The following is a 20,891-nucleotide window of genomic DNA, read 5'->3' as shown; positions in this document are numbered from 1 at the left end:
TAGAGACTTGTGTGTTTAGTCAGGTCATGGTCTACACCCACGTCGGCTTTCTCTTGAAGTCTGCCGAGCACATGTCGTGTGCAGACGCTAAGTGGTGGAAACATGTGTGACGAAGTACACCCCTGCAGGGTTTAAAATGATCTATTCGAATAGCCGTGTCCGTGGTAAAGGACTTCTAGGTTGCCTATAACAGTTCATAGACAAGTGAAAGTGGATACTCTAAAATTCGCAAGATAAGCGTGCGTGCTATGGATGGCGTTCTCGTAGGGAGACGGGAGCAGATCCATAGTGGTGTATTGATATGGTGAATTTGTGGACTCGTGTGCGCCACCTCAAAAGAGTTACTTGCAGTCGTAGTTTAAGATAGCCACCGAGTCAAAGCTGGCTTGCTGCAGTTAAACTCCACCACCCCCCTTTGTTGATACCGATGCATATGTAGCTAGTTTTGATGTAAGTCTTGCTGAGTACTTTTGTACTCACGTTTGCTTAATTTATATTTTGCAGAGAGACTCCAGTCTCACTAGTAGTTTCGCGTGGACTTCGACGTTAGCTTGATACCTCAGCTACGATCTTGTACCCTCGGCAGGATCTGGTAGATAGTCAGGCTTCTTAGCCTTTTTCATTTGTAGATGTCTGTACTCAGACATGTTAAGCTTCCGCATGTGCTTTGCATTGTATGCTATGATTGTTGGGTCATGAGACCCATGTTTGTAATATCTCACTCCTCGGAGCCTAATGAATAAATACATGAGTTGTAGAGTTATGTTGTGATACCATGTTGTATTTACACATATCGAGCATATTGTGTGTATGACTGAAATGCTTGGTATGTGTGGGATCCGACAATCTAGTTGTTTATCCCTGGCAGCCTCTCTTATGGGGAAATGTAGTCTAGTGCTTCCATGAGCCATAGTAGTTCGCTACAGCCCGGTTCACCGGAGTCCTGCTAGCCCAGCACTACTGCTCAGGACACTTGACTGGCCGGCATGTGTTTCATTTCGTTCCTGTGTCTATCCCTTCGGGGAAAAGTCACGCGGTGACATCCGGAGTCCTGCCTAGCCTGCTACAGCCCGGGTTCCCGGAGTCTTGTTAGCCCAGTGCTACAGCCCGGATTCACACGCTGTTGCCGACATGCTCGATGTGATTCATGTATGCCTGTCCCCATAGCTTAGTGCCGCTTTGGGTTAACGACAAGCCATGTCGGCCCGGGTTCCCTGTCATATGGATGCTAGCGACACTATCATATATGTGAGCCAAAAGGCGCAAACGGTCCCGGGCCATGGTAAGGCGACACCCGTGGGAATACCGTGCGTGAGGCCGCAAAGTGATCTGAAGTGTTAGAGGCTAGATCGATGTGACTTGGAATCGGGGTCCTGACAACTTCCTTGCTAAGTTTGTGCCAACGTTATCTAAACCGTTGTCTTGTTTTCTCCTAGGACGGTCAACACCCACAACAACCCTGCTGCCCCGGAGCAGGGGGAAGGCAGTGTAGCTAGGGGTGGAAATCTGCCTCACCCGGCTTCTCTGGCCGAAGTGATGCTAGAGGCGGAAAGAAACAAGCGTGAGACTAACCGCTTGCTGGAGCGGATTGAGCAGAACACTGCACGCCATCAGCGAAATGACTTGGTGTCAATCAATGACTTCATCAAGTTGTACCCACCGAAGTTTAACCATTCCGTTGAGCCCCTCGACGCAGATGACTGGCTTCGCAGCATCACCCACAAGCTACGTTCTGCCAACGTAGCCGATGATGATAAGGTTACTTATGATGCCTATCACCTCGAAGGCCTTGCTAGCCTTTGGTGGGAAAATTTTGAAGCTATGCGCCCGGTCGGCCAAATCACTACTTGGGCTGAATTCAGTGAGGCTTTCCGTGAGCATCACATCCTGGAAGGTCTCATAGATCGCAAGAGGGAAGAGTTCTGCAATTTCACCCAAGGAAGACTGACTGTGGATGCATATAGTCGTGAATTTGGGAATCTGGCACGATATGCTCCTGAAGAGGTATCCGCCGACGCTAAGAAGCAGCCAAGGTTCCGCAAGGGACTTAGCCCTGAGCTTCAGCGCGATCTTCATCTGCACGAGTGCACCTCCTTTCAGAAGTTGGTCAATAAAGCCATCAGTGCCGAGACAGGCCAGTCTGACTATGACGCTTCATGCAAGCACTCTTGTGATTTTGGCTCTTCATCCGGCTCTGGATCTCAGAAGCACCGGGTGTGGATTCCAAGCACAGCACTGCCACCCAGGTTCATTCCGAGGCCATCCTTTAAGGCGCCTCGACCCAACCAGCAGTTTGCACCGCCCAAGCCCTATGGTGGCCCCGCTGCTAATGCTGCTCCACGCCCCAATGTTGTGACATGTTTCAAGTGTGGAGAGCCGGGTCACTATAGTCGAGAGTGTCCCCAGAACAACAACCCCAATTAGTCTGGAAAGTCCGTTGGCCGTGGTAAGCCAGCGGGAAAGACATTCTACGCCAAGCCGGTCACCACTGCACGTGGCCATATCAACTATGTCTCAGCCGAGGAGGCTCATGAGGATCCTAACGTCGTCCTTGGTACGCTCCTTGTTAATTGCCATCCAACATCTGTTCTTTTCAATACTGGAGCATCTCATTCATTCATATCTGAGAGCTATGCTCGATTGCATAACACAACATTCTGTGACATGCCCACTACCATGGAAATTCAAACCCCTGGCTCTAGATGGCAAACTTCTAGAGTAAGCCATGGGAACGAAATTCTTGTCGATAGACTTGTCTTCCTTGCATCCTTAATAGCTCTCAAGTCCTCTGACATAAACATCATCTTGGGTATGGACTGGATGTCAACTCATTATGCTAAGATTGATTGTGCCACTAGAACCGTTCAACTTACTCACCCATCGGGCAAGACAGTCAATGTTTTAACTCAAGTGGCCAAGCGCCAGCTTTACTCCCTAAATGCCAACCCCCTTCCAGACCTTGAGGATATTCCGGTAGTCCGAGACTTTCTGGATGTCTTTCCAGAAGAACTGCCAGGTGTTCCACCTGACAGGGATGTCGAGTTCGTGATAGACCTTGTTCCAGGAACCGTTCCAATTTGTAGAAGACCCTATAAGATGGCACCCTTAGAACTAGCCGAGCTTAAGAACCAACTCGATGAGTCCTTGAAAAAGGGTTTCATCCATCCTAGTTCCTCTCCATGGGCTTGCCCCGTCCTCTTCGTCAAGAGGAAGGATGGAACGGATCGGATGGTTGTAGATTACTGACCTGTCAACTTGGTCACCATCAAGAACAAGTATCTGCTTCCCAGGATCAACGATCTGTATGACCAGCTCGCTGGATCCTCAGTCTTCTCCAAGATGGATTTGAGGTTGGGCTACCATCAAATCAAAATCAGAAACGGGGACTGTCGGTGTCAAAACCGGTGGATCTCAGGTAGGGGGTCCCGAACTGTGCGTCTAGGCCAGATGGTAACAGGAGGCAGGGGACATGAAGTTTTACCCAGGTTCCGGCCTTCTTGATGGAGGTAAAACCCTACGTCCTGCTTGATTAATATTGATGATATGGGTAGTACAAGAGTAGATCTACCACGAGATCGGAGAGGCTAAACCCTAGAAGCTAGCCTATGGTATGATTGTTGTTTTGTATGTTGGTCTATGGACTAAAACCCTCCGGTTTATATAGACACCGGAAAGGGCTAGGGTTACACAAAGTTAGTTACAATAGTAGGAGATCTACATATCCGTAGCGCCAAGCTTGCCTTCCACGCCAAGGAAAGTCCCTCCCGAACACGGGACGAAGTCTTCAATCTTGTATCTTCATAGTCCAGGAGTCCGGCTGAAGGTATAGTCCAGCCATCCGGACACCCCTAATCCAGGACTCCCTTAGTAGCCCCCAAACCAGGCTTCAATGACGATGAGTCCGGCGCGCAGATTGTCTTCAGCATTGCAGGGCGGGTTCTCCTCCAAATTCCGTGTACCTATTGAATAAAGTCCGGTTTCTTGTAAATGTTGCGCTCCTCGGCTTCTACGCCCAATAATGGCCGTCTCCCACGTGTCAAATGAATATGAAAAGTCTGAGTGTTTTTACATCCACACCCCTAGCCGTGCAAATGAGCCGCCCATTTAAGGGGACGAGGATTTAGATCCAAACCACACCTTCTCCCATTCGCGAGTGTTCATCAGAGCGCATCCGACAAAGGTCCATACCACCATGGCCGGCCATCGCAACTCCTCCTCTCGCCCTTCCAGCCCTCAGCCTGTATATTGGGAGAGATGCTCCATCCCGCATAGCGAGCTAGTGACGCTCCAGACCAAGGGTTTTCTCCCCCCGGCCTATATGGTCCCGGTTCGAGCCGGTCTTGCCATCTATAATGGCAGAGAGAAAGCGGAGAGTGCCCCTAATCCCTCCAAAGGAGAGCGGGTGTGCCTCGTCCCTTACTTAATAAGGGGGCTCGGATTTCCAATCCATCCATTTCTCCGGGGGCTCCTGGAGTTCTATGGCCTCCAACTACACAATCTCATGCCTGCCTCCGTATTGCATATCGCGGGCTTCGTAGCCCTCTGCGAGTTGTTCCTGGGTGTTGAGGCTCATTTGGGGCTGTGGAAAGAGCTATTCTGCCTCGTGCGCCGTTCTAAGAAGGGGTCAATATATCAAGTGGGCGGAGCCGAAGTGTGGCGCATCGCCGAGACCGGATATCTATCCGGAACCCCAAAGAAGGCGTCCGAGGACTGGCCTTCGGAATGGTTTTACATAGAGGATGTCCCGCTGCCGGATCCTATCCGGACCGGCCTCCCTGAGTTCGACAGTGCTCCACTAAAGAAGCGCCTAAGTTGGCGTCCACGGAGACCTCAGAGGGAAAGTGACAAGGACGTCTGTTACCTGATGGGCCAGATAAGATTGTTAGCTCATTCCGGACTGACCATGATCGGGGTCATGGCCGCATGCATTATGCGAGGGGTGCAGGCGCTACAGTATAGAGGCCACCCCATGTGGGACTTCAACGGGGAGGACGACACCACCCGCTATGGCCGTAAGGGGCCGGATTCGGTTGCGGCTCTAACAAAGACCTTGTCCGATTTGTACAAGGGAGAAGAGGAGGAATTTCTCCGCGTCGACCCAAAGGGTGGATTTTCTATGTAATATCCCCCAAGCTGGGTAAGTGGCCACATTTACCTGCCCATTCGTTTTATATTCCCATTGTTAAATATTCAGTCTAACGACTTCAACACAGGAACTGCACCAAGCTGTTAAAGAAATAAACAGCCCTCCTCCACAACCCGAGGACCCAGGACGGTCCCTCGACCCGGCCTCTCAAGAGGATCCGGACTTATCTGTGGAGCTGATTGATGGAGTGTTCCATCAATTGAGCAAGGACAACACCTTGGTGGCCATTACGGCCGATTACCCAGGGCTAATCCCGGCCTCCCAGGTAACTGAGATTGAAGTCCCAGTACCCCGAATAGGGGTCCGCCCTCTCGCATTTCCAGTCTCCTGATTACAACCGAACTTTGCAGGGGAGGTTTTTGAGACGGGAGGCCGAACTTGCGGCGACAAGCAAACGAGGGCCCCGTGGGCAGAAAAGAGGTGCAGTCCGGACCGAGGCGTCAGCGCAAAGGTATGGCGCGCCCCCTTATCCTAGGTGTTATTCCTTCAAGGTATATTAACACGCGTGCTTTCTTCAGGACAAAGAGACCTCACCGGACTATATCCGGAGAGGCTGCCAATCGCGCCTCCACCAGCCAGGCTCCAAAGCCTAGTCTGGAGGCGGAGGCGAACACAAGGCGTGCATCGGACGCTTGTTTCTCCCGAGAGGCATTAGATGCCTTCAATTCGGGAGATGCGTACCTCCGTGCCACTCAAAATGGTCTAGCCAGAGCGACGGAGCAATATGTAAAAGACATACGGGTAAGAAAATTTTGGTAATTATATATATATATATATACCAGTAGCCCCCGAGACTTGAAACAGTTAGAATAACTGATTTAAGGATCATATGTTATGCAGGTTCTTACAGAAAAGAATTCCCTACTGTCCCAGGAGCTGGAAGAGTGCAAAGCCCAACTTGAGGCCGTACTAGCCGCGACAGGGGAGCCCAAGGAGACCCCCTCTGGTAATATACACTTTGAAAGATAAGTGTTTTGCGAAGCAATGTATGGGTGCGAATCTGACAAATGAAATTGCAGATGGCGCCGGACTGAATCCGAAAAGGCAACACCTCCTACGCCAGCTGAAGGCTGGTGAGAAGGTGCTGACAAAGGTGAGGCGGGAGAAGAACGATCTCCAAGATGCCAACACCAAGCTGGGTGTCGAGCTGAAAGATGTTCGTGCCCAGCTGTCAGACTCCGTTAAGGAGAATCAGCGGCTTCGGCGCGGCATATTTAGTAAGTGCTTGAACGAACCTTTGGAGAAAAAAAGGTTTGGCGGGGAAGTCGACTAACAGAGTAATGTTTGTAGGTGTGCTAACAGGTCGTCCTGCAGAGGAGATGCCCGGTTCTACGGGTGACCTTCTTCCCGAGCTCTCGCAACTGCTCGAGCGAGTTCGGAAGGTGATGAGAGGCGTTGCCCAGGCCCTGTGGCCATCCATCTCCGTCCCCGAAGGTCTTGGAGAGCTTGCGGAGAAGCTAAAGGGAGCACGGCGGCGCTTCCGATTGTGGAAGGTATCGTCCTGCCGTCAAGGCGCTAGGGAGGCCTGGGCCATGGTGAAGACGCGGTACACAAAGGCTGACCCCAACCACATGGCCGAGGTCGGTCCTGTGGGCCCGACAGGAAGGAGATCCCTGTAAGCTTAGTATACGGCCAAGTAGAATTGGCCGCAAAGTATTCCCAGCACGACTGTAAATTAGAAAGACTGTTGGATGGTATTGAAGAGGAATACAATTAGTCAGAATGACTATGTAATTTAATTGACATTTATAATGTCTTCTAGCCGGATTGTCGTTTGTCATGGCCGACCTTTTCGCTTCAGCCTCGGGACCTGACGGTCCGGAGTGTGTCTGAATTCCCATGCGGTTGTATAAGAACCGGGGAATGCATGGAGACAAGGCGTAGGGGTCATTAGTGCGTGAACAGAGAAGTGCCCGACTAGTTATGTTATATTACATGGTTAGTAAGAAACATCTTCCAGGGAGAATAGTTCTGTTAGGGGTTCCTTTCCCTGGGAGGCATGCCCTAAAGTGCATGCCCACTCTACGAAAAAGACGCAGGAAAAAGCATCTGGGGGCGCATAAATAAATAATTGAAAAGATCATCTTTTAGGTCACCGACCGAATATTCCCTTAAGAACGCTAGCTTTCGGCTTCACCCAGTCTGAGGTACACATCCGGCTGATCCAGCAGTAACAATCGCAGAGGTGCTCCCTTTATCGCCTAGCCGAATAATCGGGAACGTAGGGGTAAGCACAGGAGCCAGGCAACCCAGCTTGGCCAAAACTTAAGTCATATCGATGCATATAATGGTGAAATAAAAGGTACATGCGGAAGGGTAACACATGTGCTGGGCATGAAGCCCGTATAAATAAGCTTCTGTTAAAAGAAGCCCCCGGGTTTAATGAGTGCGAATAGCACGTCATTTGATGAGCCTTTAAAGGTTATAAGAGAAAGGAAGGGGTGAAGGAGAGAAATGTAAGACGGACATATATATAAAAATGGACAGAGGAAGGAGACGAACATAGAGTCCGGCGCTAGGCATAGAATCCTCGGAGACGTCTGCGTTCCATGGGTTCGGCTCGAGTCGGTTATCCGATGCATCTCGCAGGCGGTACGCTCCACCAGTCAGGACTTGGTCAATTATGAAGGGAAATTCCCACTTGGGCTTGAGTTTGTCCTTTTCTTGTCTGGCAGGCGTAGAACTAATTCGCCAACGTTGTAAATTTTTGGCCCGTACTTCTCTGCTTTGGTATCTTCGAGCCTGCTGTTGATAGAATGCAGAACGGGCTTTTGCCACATCGCGCTCCTCCTCCAATGCGTCCAAACTGTCCTGCCGATCGAGCTTGGCTTCTCTTTCTTCGTACATGCGCACTCGAGGTGAGTCATGAATTATGTCGCAAGGAAAAACTGCCTCTGCGCCGTACACCATAAAGAATGGTGTGTATTCGGTGGTGCGATTCGGCGTGGTCCACAGCCCTAGAGTACGGAGTCGAGCTCCTCTACCTAGTGCGTGTTAGATTCCTTGAGGGACCGCACTAATCTGGGATTGATGCCGCTCATGATAAGACCATTTGCACGTTCGACCTGGCCGTTAGTTTGTGGGTGATAGACGGAAGCACAATCGAGCTTGATGCCCATGTTTTTGCACCAGAGTTTTACCTCATCGACCGTAAAGTTCGTGCCGTTATCAGTGATGATGCTGTGGGGGACGCCGTAATGGTGTACAACCTCGGATATAAAGTCTATCACCGGTCCGGATTCGGCCGTCTTAACAGGCTTGGCTTCTATCCATTTGGTGAACTTGTCCACCATGACCAGTAAGTATTTTTCCTTGTGGGTTCCACCTTTAAGGGGTCCAACCATGTCAAGCCCCCAGACCGTGAAGGGCCAAGTAATGGGGATACTTTGGAGGGCGGTGCGTGGCATATGGCTTTGGTTTGCAAAGATCTGGCAACCGGTGCATCATTGGACTAAGTCCTGGGTGTCTGCCCGGTCCGTCGGCCAATAAAAGCCTGTACAGAAGGCCTTGCTTACAAGGGACCGAGCTGCAGCGTGATGACCGCCGAGTCCGGCATGAATTTCAGCCAGGAGGTTCCGCCCTTCCTCTTCGGAGATGCACCTTTGAAGGACTCCGGTAGTGCTTTTCTTATAAAGCTCTCCCTCGTGGACTCTGTAGGCTTTGGATCGCCGCACTACGCAGCGTGCCTCATTTTGGTCCTCGGGGAGTTCCTGCCTAGTAAGGTAGGTGAGGAATGGTTCTGTCCATGGGGCGATGACTGCCATTATTACGTGGGCTGAATGTGTTATTTCATTGGCAGAGCCTCCGATTGTGTCAGAATGTTCGGTGTCGGGCAGTGCGGTTGGGTCCGGGCTGTTATTGTTTGGCTCCCCTTCCCATACTACGGATGGCTTGAACAGCCTTTCCAAGAAGATGTTGGGGGGGACTACATCGCGTTTTGCGCCAATGCGTGCCAGGACATCTTCCGCCTGATTATTTTCCCGGGCTATATGGTGAAATTCAAGCCCTTCGAACCGAGCTGACATTTTTAGGACGGCGTTGCGGTAAGCTGCCATTTTTGGATCCTTGGCATCGAAATCTCCATTTATTTGGGATATTGCGAGGTTCGAGTGCCCACGCACCTCTAGGCGTTGAATGCCCATGGATACTGCCATCCGGAGACCATGTAAAAGGGCCTCATATTCGGCTGCATTGTTGGAGTCTTTGTACATAATCTGGAGTACGTATTGAACTGTGCCTCCTGTGGGGGACGTCAAAACGACGCCAGCCCCTAGTCCCGCCAACATCTTGGAGCCGTCGAAATGCATGATCCAATTTGAATATGTGCCGTACTCTTTAGGGAGTTCGGCCTCCGTCCATTCTGCGACGAAGTCGGCCAAAACTTGCAACTTGATGGCTCGCCGTGGCTTATAAGTTATGTCTAATGGGAGGAGCTCAATGGCCCATTTTGCAATCCGGCCTGTTGCGTCACGGTTGTTTATAATATCGTTAAGTGGTACTTCCGAGGCAACTATTATTGAACACTCTTGAAAGTAGTGTCGTAGCTTCCGAGATGCCATGAATACCGTGTAAGCAATCTTTTGATAATGCGGGTACCATGATTTGCACGGAGTGAGGACAGTGGACACATAATAGACCGGCTTTTGAAGGGGGAATTTGTGTCCGTCCATTTCTCGTTCGACAACGAGCACTGCGCTTACCACCTGATGTGTTGCTGCAATGTACAATAGCATTGGTTCGCCAATGTTTGGCGCGGCCAGGACTGGGTTTGTTGCCAATATGGCTTTTATTTCGTCGAGTCCGGCCGTGGCTGCATCTGTCCATTCGAAGTGTTCGGTGCGCTGAAGGAGGCGGTAAAGGGGTAGGGCCTTTTCTCCCAAGTGGGAGATAAAGCGGCTTAGAGCTGCCACGCATCCGCTTAACTTTTGTATTTGTTTGAGGTCCTTTGGGATATCCAATTGTGACAGAGCTCGGATCTTGGCTGGATTTGCTTCAACTCCTCTACCGGATACAATGAAGCCCAAGAGCTTTCTGGCTGGGACGCTGAAAACGCATTTTTTCGGGTTGAGCTTGATGTCGTATGTTCGGAGGTTACCGAATGTGAGCCTCAAGTCGTCTACTAGAGATTCGACATGTCTTGTTTTGATGACCACATCATCTACATATGCCTCCACCGTTTTGCCGATTTAGTTTGCCAGACATGTCTGAATCATGCGCTGATATGTTGCGCCGGTGTTTTTGAGCCCGAAGGGCATTGTGTTGAAGCATAATGGGCCGTATGGTGTGATAAATAACGTTGCGGCTTGGTCTGGTTCTGCCATCTTGATTTGATGGTAGCCGGAATATGCATCGAGGAAACACAACGAATCGTGTCCTGCGGTAGCGTCGATAATTTGATCGATGCGGGGGAGGGGGAAGGGATCCTTTGGGCAAGCCTTGTTAAGGTCTTTAAAATCAACACACAAGCGCCAGGATTTGTCCTTCTTTGGTACCATCACCAGGTTTGCTAGCCAATCCGGATGTTTTATATCTCTGATGAATCCAGCCTCCAGTAGCTTTGCTAGCTCCTCTCCCATGGCCTGTCTCTTAGGTTCGGAAAAACGCCGAAGAGCTTGCTTGACAGGTTTGAATTCTTTTAGGATATTTAAGCTGTGCTCGGCCAACCTGCGTGGGATTCCTGGCATGTCTGAAGGGTGCCAGGCGAAAATGTCCCAGTTTTCTCGTAGGAACTCTCGTAGTGCTGCATCTACATCAGGGTTTAAATGTGCCACGATGGAAGCTGTTTTATTGGGGTCCTTTGGATGGACTTGGAATTTGACTATTTCGTCCGCCGGTTTAAAGGAGGTGGACTTGGATCTTTTGTCAAGTACCACATCGTCTCCATTCACCATGGAGCGCAGCGCAGTCAGTTCCTCAGCCGCTAGGGCTTCGGATAGTGCCTCGAGGGCCTGTGCGGCTGTCTTGTTTTCGGTGCGGAGTGCTATGTCCGGATCACTAGCGAGAGTGATGATCATGTTGGGCCTGGGCATCTTGAGATTCATGTACCCGTAATGGGGTATTGCTTGGAAGATTGTAAACGCTTCCCGCCCTAGCAGAGCGTGATAACCGCTGCAGAACGGAGCCACATGGAACGTGACCTCTTCGGACCTGTAATTATCCGACGTGCCGAACACCACATCTAGTGTGATTTTTCCTGTACAGCGCACTTCCCGACTGGGGATTATTCCTCTAAAGGTTGTGCTGCTTCGCTCAATGCGGTTCCAGTCTATTTCCATTTTTTAAAGGGTTTCCTCATAAATGAGGTTCAATCCGCTGCCGCCATCCATGAGTACCTTGGTAAGACGAAAGCCCTCCACTATTGGACTGAGGACCAATGCGGCTGGTACTCCGGCTATTCGGAATTTAGGTTCATCACTGGCGTTAAAGGTAATAGCCGTGTCACTCCATGGGTTTATTGTTGCCACTTGGTAGCTTTCGGCAAGGCTGCGGAGTGTCCTTTTTCGCATGTTATTTGATGCGAAAGTCTCAAAGACTGTTAATACCGTATTGGTGTCTCTGCGGTGTCTTTTTGTGGCCTCCGGAATTAGGAGATCTTCGCCAATTTTGGCCACCTGCCGGAGTATCCAACATGCTCTAAGGCTGTGAGTTGGTGTGGCGTCCTCTGTACTGTGAATTTTACAGGGTCCATTAAGCCATCCTTCCAATACGGTTCCATGCCCTGTAGAGGGTTTTTGCTTTTTGGTGTTTGACCCGGGTGTCTGGCAATGATGCACCCTTTTATTTCGGACTGGGTTTGTATTCAGGGCCGGATTGTCCCAAAATTTTATTTCGGTTTTCCAAACGCTTTCCATCGCACAGTACTTTCATACTATGGATGCCAAGTCAGCGAAGCGTGTAATATCACGGCGACTTATGGCGTTGAGGATTCCCTTGTCCATGCAATTATTGCAGAAGAATGAAATTGCTTCTTCCTCGCGGCAGTCCTTCATCCTGTTCACAACCAGGAGGAATCTGGCCCAGTAATGATGTACTGTTTCTTCGGGATCCTGCCTAATTTGGGATAGATCGCTAATGTTCGGGTGGGTGGGTGGAATTAAATTCGAAGCCTCACCCCATCTGAGGCTCAGAGGCTGAGGAATTTCCGAACTCGAAACTTTGGATTCTTGGATGTTGTCCAATGAATCCAGTCCGTCGCCTGACTCTAAGTTTAGGTCTTGAGTGATATCCTCCCCTCCGCGGGTATCCGGCTTGGAGGGATTAGGAATCCGGACGTAGCTAGTCCTTAAGATAGATGAGGGGTCGCCGCACTATCCCTCTACCACGGCAGCGTGATGGGTGACTTGGGGAGAGTTAATCTCTCTCAGATCGGGCTTAGGCCCAATCTGGTCGTAATCCGTAGCGACTCCTGGGGCGGCGATGCGATCCAAGAGCTCGTTTATGGAGGAGAGCTCCATTGGATCTAACTGCTCGGCGAGTTCTGAGCTGACATGAAGATTGTTTTTGATGGCTTGAGAGGTCATCGTCGGCGCAGAAGCCGAATAGGCCGTCATAAGAAAACCACCTAGCCAGAGGGTTTGGCCGACAGCCAAAGCTCCCTTAGCAACGGTGCCGTCTTTAAAGACGGGGCGGGGCATCCTTCCTGATGGCGACGGCACAGAGGAACTCTCAATGAAAGCACCAATGTCGGTGTCAAAACCGGCGGATCTCGGGTAGGGGGTCCCGAACAATGTGTCTAGGCCGGATGGTAACAGGAGGCAGGGGACACGAAGTTTTACCCAGGTTCGGGCCCTCTTGATGGAGGTAAAACCCTACGTCCTACTTGATTAATATTGATGATATGGGTAGTACAAGAGTAGATCTACCACGAGATCGGAGAGGCTAAACCCTAGAAGCTAGCCTATGGTATGATTGTTGTTCTGTATGTTGGTCTACGGACTAAAACCCTCCGGTTTATATAGACACCGGAAAGGGCTAGGGTTACACAAAGTCGGTTACAATAGTAGGAGATCTACATATCCGTATCGCCAAGCTTGCCTTCCACGCCAAGGAAAGTCCCTCCCGGACACGGGACGAAGTCTTCAATCTTGTATCTTCATAGTCCAGGAGTCCGGCTGAAGGTATAGTCCGGCCATCCGGACACCCCCTAATCCAGGACTCCCTCAGGGACATTCCCAAAATGGCCTTTGTTACTTGTTATGGCCAATACGAGTACACCGTTATGTCCTTCGGTTTAACCAATGCCCCAGCCACCTTCTCTCGGTTAATGAACTCGGTCTTCATGGAGTATTTGGATAAATTCGTCGTAGTATACCTCGATGACATACTCATCTACTCCAAGAATGAAGAGGAACATGCCGAACATCTAAGGCTGGTATTGACGAAACTTCGAGAGCATCACCTTTATGCCAAATTCTCCAAGTGTGAATTTTGGTTGCCAGAAGTGACCTATCTAGGCCATGTAATCTCTGGTAAGGGTATTGCTGTCAATCCCGAGCGAGTTCAAGCCGTCCTTGATTGGACTCCGCCTGAGATGGTCAAGCAAGTTCGGAGCTTCCTTAGTTTAGCGAGCTACTGCCGCCGCTTCGTCAAGAATTTCTCCAAGGTTGCTAAACCTCTAACTGAACTCCTCAAGAAAGATAAAAAGTTCGAGTGGACCCCATAGTACGAGTTCAGGTTTCAGGAACTGAAAAGACGCCTGACATCTGCTCCCGTACTGGTACCACCAGATTTCTCCAAGGACTTTATTATCTATTGTGACGCCTCGCGATAAGGACTAGGTTGCATACTCATGCAAGATTGTCAGGTAATTGCCTATGCCTCCAAGGACTTTATTATCTAGAGCTTGCAGTTGTAGTCCATGCACTCAAAACTTGGCGACATTACCTCCTCAGTAATCGTTGCGAGATCTTCACCGATCACCAAAGTTTGAAATATATCTTCACCCAACCAGATTTGAATCTTAGGCAAAGAAGTTGGGTCGAGTTGATCTCGGATTACGACTTAGGAATAACTTACACCCCGGTCAAAGCCAATGTCATGGCTGATGCACTAAGTCGTAAGTCCTATTGTAACAACCTAATGTTACAACAAAGTCAACCACTTCTCCATGAGGAATTTCATAAGCTTAATCTTCACATTGTTCCTCGAGGATTTCTATCCACCCTGATGGCGAAGCCTAACCTTACGGATCAAATCATAGCTGCCCAGAAGCGTGATAAGGGCATATTACGGATTAAGGAAAACATTGCTAGAGGAGTTGCTAAATGTTTTTCCATGGATGAGAGAGGTGTTGTCTTCTTTGAGAACCGCTTGGTGGTTCCCAAGAAACAACATCTACGTCAGTTGATTCTTAAGGAAGCTCATGAATCCCCTCTCACCATTCATCCCGGTAGTACTAAAATGTATCAAGACCTACGCCAGAGGTTTTGGTGGACTAGGATGAAGAGAGAAATTGCTCAATACATTGCTAGTTGCGACATCTGTCGTCGTGTTAAAGCAGAGCACCAACGGCCTGCTGGCACCCTTCAACCTTTGGCTATTCCTGAGTGGAAATGGGATAAAATCAGTATGGATTTCATCACTGGGTTTCCCAGGACCAAGAGAGGGAAAATGCTATCTTCGTCGTGATCGACCGTCTCTCCAAAGTAGCCCATTTCCTAACTGTTTGTGAGAGTATCACCGCTAGCCAGCTAGCTTACTTATACATCTCCCAAATAGTGTCTCTTCATGGTGTCCCATTGGAAATTAACTCAGACCGTGGGAGTCTCTTCACCTCTCGATTTTGGGAAAGTTTCCAAAATGCTATGGGAACTCGTCTCTCTTTTAGCACCGCCTTCCATCCTCAATCAAGTGGTCAAGTAGAGCGAGTCAATCAAATTCTGGAAGATATGCTCCGAACTTCTGTCATCTCATTCGGAATGGGTTGGGAGAAATGCCTTCCATTCGCGGAGTTTGCCTATAACAATAGTTATGAAGCTAGCTTGGGCAAAGCTCCTTTCGAAGTTCTCTATGGACGAAAATGTCGAACGCCTCTTAACTGGTCAGAAACCGGGGAAAGACAACTCTTTGGCCCGGATATGATTCAGGAAGCAGAAGAGCAGGTTCGCGTTATTCGTGAGAAATTGAAAACAGCCCAATCTCGTCAAAAGAGCCAATATGATCGTAAACATAAGCTCATGACTTATGAAGTCGGCAAGAAAGCTTACCTTCGGGTTACTCCATTAAAGGGAACCCATCGTTTCGGTATCAAAGGCAAATTGGCTCCTCGTAACATTGGACCCTTTCGCTTTCTTGCCAAACGAGGAGAAGTTGCCTACCAATTGGAACTACCTTCGCATCTTTCCAGAGTTCACGATGTCTTCCATGTTTCTCAACTCAGGCGTTGCTTCGCGGATCCTATCCGTGGAGTAGCCCACGAAACGCTTGATCTACAGGATAACCTCTAATATCGGGAATATCCCGTTCGTCTCCTTGATCAAACCGAGCGTACCACTCGACGCCATAATATCAAGTTTCTCAAGGTTCAATGGTCACACCATTCCGAGAAAGAAGCCACTTGGGAAAGGGAGGATCGTCTTCGACTCGAGTACCCCACCTTCTTCCCGGAGGATCCTAAATCTCGGGACGAGATTCTTTTGAGTGGGGGTGAGTTGTCGCATCCCTGCTTTTAGTCATGCATTAGGATTGGATGAACATGTGCATCATGTTTAAATTTCTTTTAAACTTGAAATGGGGCCTAATCAACCCCAACACCCCCCTGAAAATGCTAATTTCCAACAATTGGAATTTCAATGAACCCAAAATGCCCTTCATAAAAGCCCACCATTTTTGGTCTTGACTAAAACCTCTGCCAAAAAGTTCTTGCAATTTATGGAGCCATTCTGGATTTTTGAACAAGCCATAAGTATTTGAATTTGGGCATTTTAAATGCTATAAATATTTTAAAGTGCTCAAATAATCTTGGAAGCATTTTTAGGCAGTTGAGAATATTCCCAAATGTGCCTCTGAATACTTCAAGAGTTTTGGAAATGAAATAGTATTTATTCTATTTCAATATACATAGCAGGAAATAAATAAAAGCAAAACACAAAAGAGAGAGAGAGAGAGTTAGAGCTTACCTGTCGCCCTGGCCTGGCCCAGCTCGGCCCAGCCCACTGGCTACCGCCAGTCATCCCCCTCCTCTCGCCAGGAGGACGAGAGGCGCGTGGCCGGCGCCCGCAGCCACACGCCGGCCACCTCCTGCTTCTGCCGACACCCACGACGCCATCTACGAGTGCCACGCACTCTCCCTCGTCCCCCTCTCACTTTCCCCACTCCTCCCGTGCCCCTCTCCCTCCTCTGGCTCTCTCCCCATCCCCTCCCGAGAGGAGCTCGTCGCCACCATCGCCGTCCACTGCGGCCATCGACCCTCTCTTGTCTCTTCGATGTGTCCCCGAGCACCGCTGACGTCTTCCTCTTCCTCACGGGCGAGCCATGACGCCTCAGACGCACTGCAACGCCACTAGCGCCGTCTTCTTCCACCTCGGTCCACCGAGATCGCCCGTGACCGTACGCCGCCCCTGATGCCTCCCCGAGCTCGCTGAGGCCACCGCTACACTCCCCGTGAGCTCCTTCTCCGTTCCCCTCTCTTTCCTTGCCGTTTTCTCCCTCTAACCGCGGGCTCCGTTGAGCCCGAGAGCTCGGCTCCACCGGCCATGTCGCCGCCATGGCCACAGGCGCGTAAGCCCGATTCCGAGCGCGTCACCACACTCACCATGTTTCTAGGAGCCTAACGCACCACTCCCCGTGCCTCGCCGTGCCCCGTAGCTTCGGGTTTATCCTCGCCCGAACTCCGGCGACCGCCAAGGTCGTCGCCGGCGTCGTTTCCGGCCTCCCCAAGCTCCACTTCCACCACCAAACACCGCGGCTTGCCCCCAGCTACGCGTAGGACCAAACCGCAGTCGATTTGGTCGACTATGGGCAAAACCTGAGCCCCTCCGCCGCATCTGTCGTTGTCGGCATCAAGCCGCCGACGAGTTGACCATGTTTTGACCCATGGACTGACGTGTGGGCCTAGGTTGACTTCCCCCCTAAGCCTATGACAGGTGGGGACGACCTGTTAATTAGTTTAGGATTAGTGCTAACTAATTTTAGTTAGATTAGGTCACTGACATGTGGGCCCAGGCCCCACTAACAGCTAGTTAGTGTTAACTTAATCCTATTAGTTAGCTGAGACACTGACAGACAGGGCCCACCAGTCAGGTTTGACTGGCCCTGGCGCCTTTGATTCGCTGATGTAACAGTGACGCAGTGCTGACGCAATTACTCATTTTCTGGATTTATTTTTATATAGGAAATTCTAGAAAATAGCCAAAACTTCTAAAAATCATAGAAAATCAACCATAGCTCCAAATGAAACAATTTATATATGAAAAATGATCAGAAAAATTCAATCTATCCATCTGTAATGGTTTCATGCATGACAAACCACTTTAACATTGCTGTTTAGGTGAAACAAGCTAATACACTTTTTATGCATAAGAACTTTAACCTTCATCTGAATCTTTGATTCAAATGGACCCATTTCAACTTGTTTCACATTGCATTAGGCAGGACACATCATTTTGCCATGTCATAGCATGCATCATATTGTTGCATATTGTCATGTGTTGATTATGTGATGTGCGTCCTTCATGGTAGGTTCTGCCTCCGAGGATATCTCCGAGTATCCAACTGAAGGGCAGTACCCTACTACCACTCCATCAGGCAAGCAGCCCCATTGATCATACCGATACAATCCCATGTTCTCGCCTCTGCTCTCATTTACTGCATTAAGACAACAACGTTTCAAACTGCTGTGTGCTATGGTAGTTGAACCCTTATCCTCTGCATGACCTGTCATTGCCACAGTAATTAGATGAAACCCACTAGCATGTGTAGGAGTATATTGAGCCATGTATGTGTTTCCTACCTTGCTATGCCTGCTATGCTTAGAGTTGTGTCAGGTCTGGTTCATCTGGGTGATGGGCTAGAGTGAAATGATTATGTCGGTAATGTGAGGGATGTGTTGAACATGATTTGGTAAAGGTATCGATGAGAGGCCATGTAGGAGTACATGGTGGGTTGTTTCATTGAGGCCGTCCATAAGAACTGAGATCTGTATGCGTGATTTAAGATTCAGCTACTACCACACATTGGGCCCTGAAATATGACCCCGCTCGACTTACTGACCCCTCTCGCCCTCTGTCCAGGAGTTGCAACTAGTTTCTGGTGTTTGTAGGTTATGTGTTGGCGGCCGTGCGTAGCGCTGACCCTAGGGGTGGGCTATGATGTGGTAGATACACTATGGTCGGGTATGCCGGGCGCCCGTTTGGCGTCTCAGGACCCTGTACACATCGTTTGGGGCCGTTGAGGACAACCCGGCTGGATTTCCTTGTGGATGGAACCTGAATAGGCGATAAACCTGGACTAGAGACTTGTGCGGTTAGTCAGGTCGTGGTCTACACCCATGTCGGCTTCCGCTTGAAGTCTGCCGAGCACATGTCATGTGCAGACGCTAAGTGGTGGAAACATGTATGACGAAGTACACCCCTGTAGGGTATAAAACTATTCGAATAGCCGCGTCCGTGGTAAAGGACTACTTGGTTGCCTATACAGTTCATAGACAAGTTAATGGATACTACTAAAAGACTCAAGATAAGTGTGAGTACCGAGGATGGCCCTCTCGTAGGATGACGAGGGAGGATCCCCGATGGAGTATTGTGTTGGTGATCAGTGGACTCGTGTGCGAAAACTATTTTACTAGTGGAGTCTCGTAGGATAGCTTAGCCAAGAGTCAAAGCTGGCTTGCTGCAATAACTCCACCACCCTCTTGAGAATGAGCATGTATAGTAGGTTCTGATGTAAGACTTGTTGAGTACCTTTGTACTCATGTTTGCTTAATTACTATTTTCAGACGACAACACATCCCCCTCCGATGGGTTTTAAGTAGATCTCGATGTCGATGAGTGACTTGCCACCCAGGTGGTGATCCTGGCCATGGAGGGGCCTATGTTGATAGACAGGCTTCGAGAAGCCTTCTTGCTTTCTAGTGTCTGTACTCAGACTATTAGCTTCCGCATGTGCTTGTATGCTTGTATGACTTGAGTGTCGGGTCATGTGACCCCTACCTGTATGAACATGTTATGTATGGCTCTCTGGAGCCTTTAAATAAAGTACTTGAGTTGTAGAGTTTTGTTGTGATGCCATGTTGTATTTGCACATATCGAGCATATTGTGTGTATGATTGAAATGCTTGGTATGTGTGGGATCCGACAATCTAGTTGTTTATCCTTAGCAGCCTCTCTTATGGGGAAATGTAGTCTAGTGCTCCTTGAGCCATAGTAGTCCGCTACAGCCCGGTTCACCGGAGTCCTGCTAGCCCAGCACTACTGCTCAGGACACTTGACTGGCCGGCATGTGTTTCACTTCGTTCCTATGTCTGTCCCTTTGGGGAAATGTCATGCGGTGACTTCCGGAGTCCTGTCTAGCCTGCTACAGCCGGGTTCCCCGGAGTCCTGTTAGCCCAGTGCTACAGCCCGGATTCACACGCTGATGACCGACATGCTCGATGTGATTCATTTATGCCTGTCTCCATAGGTCTGTGCCTCTTTGGGTTCACGACTAGCCATGTCGGCCCGGGTTCACTGTCATATGGATGCTAGTGACACTACCATATATGTGAGCCAAAAGGCACAAACGGGCCCAGGCCATGGTAAGGCGACACCCGTGGGGATACCGTGCATGAGGCCGCAATGTGATATGAGGTGTTACCGGCTAGATCGATGTGACTTGGAATCGGGGTCCTGACACTGCTAGACCATGAAAATGATATGTTTATGAATGAAAGGAAGGAAGATGAAATATTATTTAACCAAATGGCTATTTTGAAACACAACCTGCCTGTTGAAATTCTTGGGGATCCTCCTCCACCCAAGGGTGATCCCATGTTTGAACTTAAGCAATTATGTGATACTTTGAAATATTCTTATCTTGATGAAAATAAGATATATCATGTTATTATTAGTGCTAACCTTTCAGAGCATGAAGAAAAGAAATTATTGAAAACTATGAAGAAGCACCGTGCCACTATTGGATATACTCTTGATGATCTTAAGGGCATTAGCCCCACTATATGTCAGCATAAAATTAATGTGGAGCCTGATGCTAAGCCAGTTGTTGATCACCAACAACGCTTAAATCCCAAGATGAAAGAAGTGGTAAGAAACAAAATACTAAAGCTTCTGGAGGCAGGTATAATTTATCCTATTGCTGATAGTAGATGGGTAAATCACATTCATTGTGTCCCTAAGAAGGGAGGTATTACTGTTGTTCCTAATGATAAGAATGAATTGATCGAACCGGTTATAGGATGATAATTGATTTTCACAAATTAAACAAAGCTACTAGGAAAGATCATTAACCTCTACCTTTTATTGATCAAATGCTAGAAAGATTGTCCAAACATACACACTTTTTCTTTCTAGATGGTTATTCTTGTTTTTCTCAAATAACCTGTGTCAAAAGAGGATCAAGAAAAAACTACTTTTACTTGCCCTTTTGGTACATTTGCTTAAAGATGTATGCCTTTTGGTTTATGCAATGCTCCTGCTACCTTTCAAAGATGTATGACTGCTATATTCTCTGACTTTTGTGAAAAGATTGTTGAGGTTTTTAATGGATGATTTCTCCATCTGTGGAACTTCTTTTGATGATTTCTTAAGCAACC

This window comes from Triticum dicoccoides, chromosome 4A (genome assembly GCF_002162155.2).
Source record: "Triticum dicoccoides isolate Atlit2015 ecotype Zavitan chromosome 4A, WEW_v2.0, whole genome shotgun sequence".
Lineage (NCBI taxonomy): Eukaryota > Viridiplantae > Streptophyta > Magnoliopsida > Poales > Poaceae > Triticum > Triticum dicoccoides.
The sequence above is the reverse complement of the archived record's forward strand: the minus strand, read 5'-3'. Positions refer to the sequence as shown.